The sequence below is a fragment of the Herpailurus yagouaroundi genome, unplaced genomic scaffold (assembly GCF_014898765.1).
Source record: "Herpailurus yagouaroundi ecotype Mexico unplaced genomic scaffold, PumYag 216, whole genome shotgun sequence".
Lineage (NCBI taxonomy): Eukaryota > Metazoa > Chordata > Mammalia > Carnivora > Felidae > Herpailurus > Herpailurus yagouaroundi.
Genome location: NW_024412447.1, coordinates 4663010 through 4672765, shown reverse-complemented (window position 1 = coordinate 4672765; position 9756 = coordinate 4663010).

Genomic DNA, 9756 nt, shown 5'->3' with positions numbered 1-9756 from the left:
ACCTCACCTGCAAAACACCAATTCAAAGATAAAATTATTAAGAATTTGAAGACGGTGACTGCAGAGCATCAGGCCTTGACTGAAGGGCCCTTCTGTCCCCTGAAACTGCACTGGCTGCTCACCCATGATCTCAGCACAGAATCCTGAAAATACTACAATATTTTTATTAATTAACAACCTTGCACACTTCTGTAATACTCCTACCTCTTTTTTTCACTGTATACTCTTCGGTCACCTCTATGACTATGATTTTGTGTGTGTCCAGGTGTTGGGAATAAAACTTGAACAGTGCAGGGGCGCCTGGGCGGCTCAGTCTATTAAGCATCCAGCTCTTGATTTTGGCACAGGTCATGATCTCACAGAGTTCATGAAATCAAGCGCTGACAGCAAGGAGCCTACTTAAGATTCTCTTTTCCTCTATGGGGTGCCTGGGTGGCTCAGTTGGTTAGACGGCTGACTTCGGCTCAGGTCTCAGGGTCTGTGAGTTCGAGCCCCATGTCTGGCTCTGTGCTGACAGCTCAGAACCTGGAGCCTGTCTCGGATTCTGTGTCTCCCTCTGTCTGTCTCTCCCCTCCTCCCCCGCTTATGCTCTGTCTCTCTCTGTCTCAAAAATAAATAAACGTTAAAAAAAATTTTTTTTAAAGATTCTCTCTTTCTCTCTCTCTGCCCCTCCCCCCTCAAAATAAATGAATACACCTTTAAAAATAAAATAAGTTTTTAAAAAAGGTTTTATTTGAAAGCAGTATACACTCAACACGGAGCTCGAAACTCCCAACCTTGAGATCAGGAGTCACACACTTCACTGACAGAGCCAGCCAGGCACCCCCCGAACAGAACATTTATACGTAAAAGACATAATAATTGATATTAGAAACTCACCAGGTGAATCAAACAGAGATTAAACACACCTAAATAGAGAATTAATAAACTGGAAGTTAGATATGAAGAAATTAAAGAGAATTTATGGGGCAAATAGATGGAAAACGGGGAAAAGAGGGTTTGAAAGAGACATAGAGGATAGAGGAAGAAAGAAACAAAGTATCTATCTGGCGTTTCAGAAGGAAGAAAAAAATGGAAAGGAGAGAGAAGCAATATTCAGAAAGATAATTACTGAGAACTTTCCAAAACAGAGGAAATATCCCAATTCTTGGATTTAGGAATCCCAATGAAGCCCAAGTGAGATAAAGTAAAAAATTAAAAAAAAATTTTTTTTAAATGTTTATTTTTGAGAGAGAGAGAGAGACAGACAAAGCGTGAGAGGAGGAGGGGCAGGGAGAGAAGGAGACACAGAATCTAAAACAGGCTCCAGGCTTTGAGCTGTTAGCACAGAGCCCGACCCGGGGCTCGAACTCACAAACCATGAGATCATGATCTGAGCCGAAGTCAGACACTCAACCAACTGAATCACCCAGGCGCCCCTAAAGAAAGTAAAATCTTGGGGCACCTGGCTGGCTCAGTCTGTGGAGCACATGACTCTTGATCTCCAGGTTGTGAGTTTGAGCCCCACATTGGGTGTGGAGATTACCTAAAAATAAAATCCTTAAAAAAAAGAAAAGAAAATATCTTTCTAGACACAGAAGAAGGCCAAGAGGAAAGAGAAAACTTTGAAATTAATCACATAGGAAATACATACAACCTACTGTGCGGGGTTGAATAGTGTTCCCTCGCCCCTCACAAATTCATGTCCACCGGGAAACTCAGAATGTGACCTTATTTGAAAATAGGATCTTTGCAAATGTAGTTAGTTAAGATGAGATCATATTGGATTAGGATGGGTCCTAATCCAATGACTGGGGTCCTTTTAGGAGAAAACTGAGATGCAGACGCACACACACACACACACACACACACACACACACACACCTCTTATGAAGACACAGACACACACGGAAAACACCATGTGATGGTGGGACACATCTATACGCCAAAATGGCGCCAAAGGTTTTTGGTAACCACTAGAAGGTAGGGGAGACCCATGAAACAGATTGTTCCTCAGAGCCTCCGAAAGGAACGACCCTGGCCAACACCCTTGATTTTAGGTTTCTGGTCTTCCAAACTGTGAGAAAATCCATTTCTGTTATATTAAGTCACCCAGTTCGTGGTAATTTGTTTACAGCAGCCCTAGGAAACAAATACACCTACCTTTTACAACAAAATAATTACTAGACGGACAGCTAACTTCTCAAGACCGAAAATGGAAGTCAGTAAGCAGTAGAATGGTCTATCTTCAAACTGATGAGAAAATATAACTGTCAGCCTAGAACCATATACCTACTAAAACCATCTTTCAAGAATATGGGTGATAAAAAGACATTTTCAGATACAAAAACTGACAGAATTTACTACCAATAGGCTGTCATTACAAAAAGTCCTAGGGGCACTTGGGTGGCTCTGTTGGGCATCCAACTTCGGCTTAGGTCATGATCTAGTTCATTCATGGGTTCAAGCCCCACATTGGGCTCTCTGCTGTCAGCACAGAGCCTGCTTTGGATCCTCTGTCTGTCTGTCTCTCTCTCTCTGTCCCTCCCCCCTCCTCTCAAAAATAAAGAAACATTAAAAAAAAAAAGTTCTAAAGTAGGGGTGCCTGGCTGGCTCCATCAGAGGGGCATACAACTCTTGATCTTGGCATTGTGAGTTTCAAGCCCTATGTTGTGTGTAAAGATTAAATACAAGCATACTTTTATAAATAAATAGTTTTAAAAAGTCGTAAAGTAAAAGATGTACTTTAGAAGAGTGAACATGATCCCAAAAGGTTCAAGAAGCAAGAAGGGATGACAATTGAGAAGGATGTGAAGGTGAGAATTCTTGAGCGGTGGAAACTGGGAGCCGGAGAACAACACCAGAGCTCAGCGGCCAGGATTTCATTAGGCGAAAACTCTGCATCTGGGAGACAATGGGCCCGATTGTTTCCCAGGATGGAGTTTTCCACTTAGCCAAACAAAACAAAACAAAACCTGACAAACTAAGAAATATCTCGGAGACCGGTGAACCCCTGTGACTCAGCAGTTCAGCTCCTGAATCAGCGTTGTAGTAATTAGTGTCCGTTTCCACAGCCTCTTTCAAAAATACTGGTTGGTACTTAGTGTGAGGAAAGGCTGATCAAGGTTTGGGGATGAATTTCTTGAGCACATGAGAATTGGCTCTACCCTCTTGATACAGGTGCAAAGACTCTCATCTATTTCGGGAACTTTAGATAGTTTTTGGTAACCATGTAATGTGTCTTCTGCACATATTATGTATTTCGAGTACTTTTACCAACTGGTAAGTACAAATCTGAGATCACTCTTAATACTTTGGGTCACTCGTTGGCAAACATAATTTTTTCACTGACCCTCTATTTTCGGACATCCTGGCTGCTTCTGATTTGATCTACTCCTTGGAAAGCGTCACAAAACAGACGGACTTGTGTGGCAAGCTGCTGCCAATTATATAATATTTACACGCAGCCTACGCCTGTATATTTCAGCAGTGGCACAGGGTCCTATCACCTATTCCACTTTTCATTCACAGGCATGGGCAGATTCAACAGCTTCCCATCAGAGCAATACAAAGTTAAACACGGAAAGTATTTAAATACTTTGAAAAAGCTGTCCTCTGCTAATCTCTCCCTCTATTTGAGGTACAGTGTGTATGCCTTTCTTGGTATAGAATAAGCTTTGGCACCCTTTCTAAAAATTTTTTATTTATTTTGGGAGAGAGAGAGAGAGGCAGAGAAAGAGGGAGAGAGAGAGAGAATCCCAAGCAAGCTCTGTGCTGTCAGCGCGGAGCCCAACGCAGGGCTCGAACCCGCAAATCGAACTGTGAGATGGTGACCTGAGCAGAAATCAGGAGTTTGTTACTCCACCAACTGAGCCACCTAGGCGCTACACCCTTTTTTTGTGTATAAAATTCTAGTACCTAAGCTCATATTGACAGTAGCTCCTAAGAGATTTATCATTTTTTTTTTACTCTTTTGTAGAGCTTATGAGATAAAGCTTCAGCTTTAAGTAAGCATCATCAAAACTTTGCGCCCACATTTCAGTTTGTTACTGAATGCAGCGATATAACATCGTACCTCATTTTCTCTTCTCATTTCTCTTTTGTGTGTAATTTGCTGCGGAGATGCACATCTCTGAACGTGAATGAGGTTATACCTGAGATTTATTTCTGCCTATTGTATATCTGAGTCATGCTGACTTCAAAAAAACGATGAATTGCTTTCTACGTGTGGATACACATACACATACATAGATATGCCTCAACACACACATGCATGTGCATGCTTTTGAATAATATGAAATTATTTGAGGACAACTCTCGGCAGATTCCTTGACCAGTGAGGATGAAATCAGTGATTGTTTAAAGGCCCTTGGCAATCAAGGATAATTTCTCATGGATTAGATTTAATGGCTGAGAACACTTAGAAATGGCAAAACGGAGGGGCACCTGGGTGGCTCAGTGGGTTGAGCATCTGACTTCAGCGAAGGTCTTGATCTCGCGGTTTGTGAGTTCGAGCCCCGCGTCGGGCTCTGTGCTGACAGCTCGGAGCCTGGAGCCTGCTTCGGATTCTGCGTCTCCTCCTCTCTCTGCCCCTCCCATACTCACGCTCTGTCTCTCAATAATGAATAAACGTTAAAAATTTTTAAAAAAGAAATGGCAAAACATTAAATTGCATGCACCTTGCTCTTCCCTCTTCCTCTGCAGACCGGTCTCTGCATCTCTGCCCCACCTGGCAAGTTGACATCTCTCCTGTTCTGGAGAGCAGCCGTAATGAGCCCGAAATCTCTGTATTTATTTTAAATCTCCTTGGGCGGGGTTCTGATTGGCTCAGCTTGGGCCAGGCACCCCTCAAAGTCCAACAAGCCAGCCAAGTGGGCAAAGACGCATTGTGGAAAATGGCTGCCAAGGGTCCGTTGGGTTTATTGGGTTTATTGGGACACCCAGGGGCACTGGGTGGGGTCCACACAGACAACCAACGGAGCTGCCCACCACATGCCGTGGGTTGAGGGCAGGCTCCCTGCCTCCTCTGACAATATTCCAGGCATCTTCTGGCTTCAGAATTCAAGCAGAGGGGCGCCTGGGTGGCGCAGTCGGTTAAGCGTCCGACTTCAGCCAGGTCGCGATCTCGCGGTCCGTGAGTTCCAGCCCCGCGTCGGGCTCTGGGCTGATGGCTCGGAGCCTGGGGCCTGTTTCCGATTCTGTGTCTCCCTCTCTCTCTGCCCCTCCCCCGTTCATGCTGTGTCTCTCTCTGTCTCAAAAATAAATAAAACGTTAAAAAAAAAAAAAAAAAAAAAAGAATTCAAGCAGAAAGAATGGTCGCCTTCAGCCCAGCGTCAGATTTGCTCTGATTCATTCCAGGCCCCAAGACTCACCTTTTCGAGGATGACCAAGAGTACGATTTACCTTTCCATCAGGAGAAGACTCATCTCCCAGAAAGGCGGTCCCATGGAAGTTAGCATTTAGGCGTCCCCCAGTGTCCACGTTGTTCAGTTCTGAGCAGCGGTGCCACAGGCACGGACCACCCGGTCCGACCTGATACCCGCCCACACTTCTTCTCCTCCCCTCATCGAGACTTCAAAAAACTCATTTCGGGGGTGCCTGGGTGACTCAGACGGTTAAGCGTCCTACTCTTGATTTCGGCTCAGGTCATGATCTTGCAGTTCGTGGGTTCAAGCCCCACATCGGGCACTGCTCTGACAGTGCAGAGCCTGCTTGGGATTCTCTCTCTCTCCCCTCTCTCACGCTGCCTGACCCTGCTTGCTCTCTCTCTCAAAGTAAATAAACTTAAAAAAAAAAAAAAAACCGCCTCATTTCAGCCAAGGTCATCTTGTTACATCCAATTTTGTGTATTTTTTGCTTATTATATCATAAGCATTCTCCCATGACTTAACTCTTCAACAATTTAATTGCTATGTTCTATTCCAACATGGGACTGTCATATATTTTATTCCACAAATCTTTTTTGTTTCTGGACATCCTTGTTGCTTCAGATCAGCTCCACAAACAAACAAACAACCGTGTGCTTCCATGTCTATTTGCATTTCTGACTGTTTCCACGGGGTCAATTTCCTAGTAACTGATGCGACCCATTTCACCAGACCGGGGCATGCGGTGACTCCATGTGGGTTCCTTCCGTAGAAACCACACTATCCCCACATGGTCCAAGAACACACAGTCGGGAATCCATCAAACTCTTTTTAGAGAAAATATTTTGCCTCCCTTTCAGGATGCTGTCAAGGTAAAGATCTAGCTAATTTGCACAGCTCAACAGACCCTGTACCTTTTCGTCTGTGGAACGGCATTTGGTTTCATGGTAACTCACAGTTTCCCACCTCTCCCCTCCCAACACTGTGTGGGGCCCACCTTCCTGTGACCGAACGGCCCATGGAGTGAATTTCCTCAAACAAAGGGCATCTTTAAAATAAGGCAATCAGCATCTTTCCATCCGGAAACTGGAACCGCCAACGAGCCCCAAACACAGTTCCCTTGTTAAAAGTTAAAAACGTATCAAGTCCTTCTGTATGGGGTACCCCACTGTACCCCAGGGTGGCATGAATGTGTCAGCTGGTAACAGATGCTTTATTTCGGGGGTTGCAGATTCACAGCTGGGCTCCATCCGGCTCACAGAAATGTTTCCTCCGGCTCATAATTGATCATCTCCATTACAGTTTTGAATTGGCTGCGAACATTTCACCAGGGCATTTTCAAATTAAAAAAAAAATCTGGATTTCTAGCGTCCTTTGAGAAAGCCTGTCGGTCAGGCATCACGAGGCTTGCCTCCCCACCTGGAAGTTCCACAGGCTGGAGGGGAGCGGAGGGTCCCCCTGCAGACAGGGCATCTGCTCTCCAGCAACCCCCCCCCCCAAAACGGTCTCTACTGTCCTTCTGTGTCAACCACCCTTCTCCCCTGGCCTCCTATGGATTTCCTGCACCTGCCCACTTCGTATGTTTGCACTGCACGCTTGGCCTCTGTGGACTGTTACTTTGCAACACTTGTTTTAGCCTTTCAGATACACGTGGCCAGAGTACCTTACAGAGAGAAGTGGGTTAGTCCTTGAGCAGCTTAGTGGCCCCGTGTCCGTGTGCAGATGTTACTTCAGTTTGATTGAATGCGTAGTTATTGAGCCCTCGCTGTGTGCAAAGGCTAGAAGCAGCTGGGCCACTGGGAAATCAAGCTGATGACGGGGTTATCGGTGCATAGACACCTGGTAGCCCAAGCCTGGGTGTGCGAGAATTTGCCAAGGGAGGGTAAACAGCGCCCAGTGTTGCTTCAATAAAGGCCAGTTAAGATAAGAACGGCAAGTGACAAGCGTGCCCTGTGGCTTCCTGTCGGGGAGATAGCAGGTTGAGGGGGACGATGGGAGAGAAAGCCAGGTGGCCAAGTGCTGAGAGGTGAGTGGATGGTGGGGACAGAGGCGGGGACAGTGGACAACAGTTCAGAAAGATGGGCTCTGAAGGGGCACTGACCAGACATCAAGCACTGGGGTCTAGACTGTTCTGGGAGGGCTGCAAGGGGAGGGGGAGGGGTATTTACAGGAGACTGGGAAGGAGCCTGTGGAGAGTGATTTGTGTTCACAGAGCGCCCTGGGAGCCCGGGGACACAGGAATGTAGCACAGACGGAGAATTCACTCTGAGTTGGAACTGAGAGCAAGGCCTGAACATGGGATGAAGAGAGGGAAGGTGGGAACATCCCTCTCAGAAGCCTCTTTTTTTTTTTTTTTTTAATGTTTATTTATTTTTGAGAGAAAGAGAGACAGAGCATGAGCGGGGGAGGGGCAGAGAGAGGGAGACACAGAATCTGAAGCAACTCCAGGATCTGAGCTGTCAAGACAGAGCCCGAAGTGGAGCTCCAACCCACGAACTGTGAGATTATGACCTGAGCTGAAGTCAGATGCTTAACGGACTGAACCACCCGGGCTCCCCAGAAGACTTTCTCTTTGAAGCATCAGATCAGTCCAGAGATTTTTGAGGCCTCCTTGGGATCCGATAAGGGACCTCAGAACGTGAATGCATTTGGACATGGGGTCTTTATTTTTATTAAAAAAATTTTTTTTTTGTTTTTAATGGCATTTGTTCATCATGTCTGAGCGGAGACAAGACCTGTTTTATTTTCTAAATTTTTTTTAATGTTTATTGTTATTTTTGAGAGAGAGACAGAGAGACAGAGTGCAAGCAGGGGAGGGGCAGAGAGAGAGGGAGACACAGAATCTGAAGCAGGATCCAGGCTCTGAGCTGTCAGCACAGAGCCCGACACGGGGCTCAAACTCACGAACTGTGAGATCATGACCTGAGCCAAACACTTAACAGACTGAGCCACCCAGGTGCCCCTGGAGATGGGGTCTTTAAAGAGATACCTCAGGTTAAATGAGGTCATAAGGGTGGGACTCTATAAACCCAGAGGACCGGGGTCCTTACAAGAAGAGGAAAAGACATTAGGAATGTGCACATGCACACAGAAGGGGCCATCTGTAAGCTGAAGAGAGTAGCTCAGGAGAAACCAGACCTGCTGACATCTTGATCTTGGACTCTCAGCCTCCAGACTGTGAGGCAGAAAACTCCTGTGGTCTAAGCAACTTTGTGGTATTTGTTGTGGCAGACTAAAGCAGGAAAAACAGGAGAAGCGAGAAAAGAGCTATGGGCTTTATGTTGAAGTCACCAGCATCTGTGGCCCTGGAAAGACTAATGTATATATATACACATATATATGTATACACATATATATACACATATATATATGTATACCCATATATATGTATACCCATATATATGTATACACACATATATGTGTGTATGTATATATATATTAATATTTTAAAATTTATTTTTGAGAGACAGACAGAGCATGAGTGGGGGAGGGGCAGAGAGAGGGGGAGACACAGAATTTGAAGCAGGCTCCAGGCTCTGAGCTGTCAGCACACAGCCTGATGCGGGGCTTGAACTCACGAACCAAAAGATCATGACCTGAGCTGAAGTTGGATGCTTAACTGACTAAGCCACCCAGGTGTCCCTATATGTATTTTAATTGTGTTGAGGGATGCCTGGGTGGCTCAGTCGGTTGAGCATCTGACCCTTGATTTCAGCTCTGGTCATGACCCAGGGTCATGGGATTGAACCCCTCATCCGGCTCTGCACTGACAGCGTGGAGCCTGCTTGGGATTCTCTCCCCCTCTCACTGCCTCCCCCCACTTCCGCCATGCTCTCTCTCTCTCTCTCTCTCTCTCTCTCAAAAATAAATAAGTAGGGGTGCCTGGGTGGCTCAGTCGGTTAAGCGTCTGACTTTGGCTCAGGTCATGATCTTACAGTTTGTGATTTCGAGCCCCGCCTCGGGCTCTGTGCTGACAGCTTAGAGTCTGGAGCCTGCTTCGAATTCTGTGTCTCCCTCTCTCTCTGCTCCTCCCCCGCTCATGCTCTGTCTGTCTGTCTCTCTCCTTCAAAAATAAATAAAGACACTTAAAAAAATTTTTTTAAATAAGTAAACATTTTATTTTTTATTATTAAAAATGTTTTATGTATTTATTTTTGAGAGAGAGAGAGCATGAGCAGGGGAAGGGCAGAGAGAGAGGGAGACACAGAATCTGAAGCAGAGCCCAATGCAGGACTCGAACTCACAAACTGTGAGATCATGACCTGAGCTGAAGTCGGATGCCTAACTGACTGAGCCACCCATGTGCCCCAATAAATAACATTTAAAAAAATTGTGTTGAGCAAGACAAAGACGCAGAGGATGGCCTTTCATGTAGACAGAGCTGAGTGTTTGATCCAGCAAGTCACAAACC